We start from the raw sequence: 3199 nt of genomic DNA, 5'->3' as shown, positions 1-3199 counted from the left end.
TACGGCCATCGCTTTCCAGACGGTCTCTGTCCTTCCCCAGCCCTCTCCTTCCCCAGCCTCGGGGGCAGGAGCTCATAGCCCAGCTCAGGGTCTGCTCCCCGGCGTGGCATGACCCTCTTTGGCCTCTCCATCCCGCATTCCCTTGGCACATCGGGGAAGGGGAAACTGAGTCACCAGCCTCCCAGGACTGAAGGAGCTCTGCGCTGCCTCTGCCCCTGGGCTGAGCCTGCCGGGACTCCGGGAAGTGGGGGTTCTCCTATCTCCCAGATTATCTCCTGGGCCGGGGCTGGCTGTAAGCCTGCAGAGCACGGGGCTGACCCCCAGCACCCCAGCACCCACCCCAGGGATGTCTTCTCAAGCCAGGGGCAGCATAATTTGCCTCCGTATGTGCGGCCCCAGCTGTGGTAGGGTTTGACCCCGCAGGTGACAGGATCCGGTGTCGAGCCTTATTTATAGAAACTGGACTTTTTCTTCCATAGCTCTGTACCACAGGTCGCTATTTGCAATATCCGCACTGTTTTATCACCTGCACTATTTCTGATTGACCACTGTTTGTATCATCTGCACCATTTCCACCTGCACCACTCCTTGCAGCTTTCTTTACAAGCCAGAAATACAGAGGTTTTCTCTATTCGACAGCTTATTTTCCCCCTCTTTTCAGACCGAGACCAGGATCCATCGCAGGACACGAGCTCACACCCTCACCGGGCGGCCAAACCTCGGACCCGCCAGCGGACCTCGCCACCCTCCCTGCGCCTGTGGGTGAACGCTCCCGGAGGAGGCTCGGCGTGTAACCGCCACAGATATTTCCCCTCTTCCCTCACGCCACTGTTTTCTTTTTCATGGGAGAATCGGTTTTGGAAACATGCAGTCTCCAAGCAACTTTGAAGCCGCGCTGCATCCCGGCCTGAGCTCGCTGGGAGCAGCTCGGGGGGGAGCAGGGGGGGCTGCTGTCGAGAGCCTGGCTCCTCTCCAGCCCCCCAAGGCTTCAGCTTTCATCTCCGAGCGCTGGCAGACAAGCTGCACCTTGCAAGTTGTTTGCAGAGGCAGCAGCCCCAGCAGGCCGGTGCCTTGGGGAGGTGCCCGGCTGGGAAAGGGAGATGCCATCCCAGCCCCACAACTGGCGCTACTGGCCCTGGGGCACCCTGGGGACTCTGGGTGCCCTCGGAGGGTCTCCATGGTGCTCAGGCTGGGATGCCGGCACACCCGGTGCCAGCCTCCCTGCACCCACCCCAGCTGCCCCCCGTGGCCCCTTTTGTCCCCGCTCTGGGGATGTCGTTCCCGGGGGACCCCCTGTGCTGCGGCATGGCAAGCCGTGAGGAGTGGATGGAAGCACTGAGGGATGGGTGCCCCTCTCCAAACACTGGGACACGCTGCACTTGGCACCTTTTAGGGAAACATAGGGCAGCTTCCCCACGCAGCGGCCTGGATCCGGCTGTGCACGTCCCCACGGTGCCCAGCACAACTCTGCTCCCCTGGGGGGGTGCAGAGCAGCAGGGGCTCATCCTGACCCGCTGCTGGGACCTTCCTGAGTACTGCCAGCTGCTGCAAGCTTGGGGCTCAGCCCCTCGGCAGGGGCACTGCTCTGATGGGACAGTCTGTGTGTGCAGGGGGGCTCCCCCCTTTTCTCCTTCGACCCTGGGATCTCTCAAAGGTCCCTTTCCTGCCAGGCTGGTTTGGAGTTGAATCGGCAGCGGGTGCTCTGAGCCCTCTCCAAGTGGGTGCACCCCCCAGCACCCTGGCATCCCCCCACCCTGTGCCACTGGCCGTGCCTCTGTCCCAGCTCAGTCCCCGAGGGCTGGCAGGGCAGGGAGCGTGGCTGAGCCTGCCTGGTGTCACGCAGCACACCAGGCTGCAGAAGACACTGGTCACTCCTCCACGGGGAAGCGTTCCCTGGTGTCCCCATCAACACCGGGACCGTCTCCAGGGCCAGGGCTACCTCCTCTGTGAGCTGCTTCCCAAACCAGCAAACACCCCTGGAGACTGAGCCAGGGACTGGCGTGGGGCCAACAGCCCCAAACTGCTCAGAAGCTGCTGCAGGTTCTCACCCCGGGGCCAAAGTCCTCCTGAGACTTTCCCAGCTGGCCACTGCTTGAGAGCTGGGGAGCAAAGCCACCGTGGTTCAGCAAGAGCATCACTGCCGGGGACGGAGAGTGCCCAGGACTGAGCTACATCCCATCTCGGATGGCACCTTGACCCTGAGCTGTAGCTACCCAGGATCAGGCACTGCCAGCGGCTCGGCTTTACAGGTCACGCTGGGGTCACGCTGCCTGCACGGCCGGGGCAGACCAGCCCGTGGTCAGGGTCCCGGGAGCCCACTCCACTGGGGCAGAGCAGGGAGCTGCGGGGCACTGGCAGATGATGCTGTGAGCTGCAGAGAGCAGCCCTGAGGGCTCTGCCCTGGGCAAGGGGTGGCCCAGCCTGTAGCTGCCTGTTGCCACACGCAGCCCTGGCACTGCCCTCCCCTGCCCACGGGATCCTGCCCTCTCCCCTCCTCTGGTCCTCGGTCCTCTGTGGCCAAGAAGCCCCATGCAATGGCTCTGGCACCGACCCCATCGCTGATGCTGGCTCTGCCCATTGCACGCTCTCCATGGCATGACATGAGGCGACTGCCGCCCGGCCGTCCGGAGGTGGCTGTCCCATCCCTGACCCCTCTGTCCCCACCTCGTAGACCTTTGCCCAGTTTGGACATTGCAGAGGGCTATAAATCTGTGCTCAGAGCTGCTCTCCCCCCTCTCCGTGCGTGCTCATGGCCCAACCACGAAATGCGAGCTGTCCGGCAGGCAGGCACCTGCTGCGCTGGACGCTCCGGCTTCCTGACGCGGCACCGTGGGACCACACCGCTGCGCCCTGGCTCTCGCCTCCCCGCCCCGGCAGCGGGTTCGCTGCACGTGCGTGTGCATGTGCGTGCGCTGGGGTGTCACGCAGCCCCTGCCGCTGCCCGGGCAGGCAGGCACCTGCTGCGCTGGACGCTCCGGCTTCCTGACGCGGCACCGTGGGACCACACCGCTGCGCCCTGGCTCTCGCCTCCCCGCCCCGGCAGCGGGTTCGCTGCACGTGCGTGTGCATGTGCGTGCGCTGGGGTGTCACGCAGCCCCTGCCGCTGCCCGGCGAGGGACCGGCCAGCGAGCCACGACCCGTGCCATGCACTGGTGGATGGACCCGACGCCGGGGGCACCAGCGCAAGGGGGGCGGGGCA

The sequence above is a fragment of the Pygoscelis adeliae genome, unplaced genomic scaffold, assembly GCF_000699105.1.
Source record: "Pygoscelis adeliae isolate BGI_AS28 unplaced genomic scaffold, ASM69910v1 Scaffold535, whole genome shotgun sequence".
Classification (NCBI taxonomy): domain Eukaryota; kingdom Metazoa; phylum Chordata; class Aves; order Sphenisciformes; family Spheniscidae; genus Pygoscelis; species Pygoscelis adeliae.
This window is presented reverse-complemented; position numbering follows the sequence as displayed.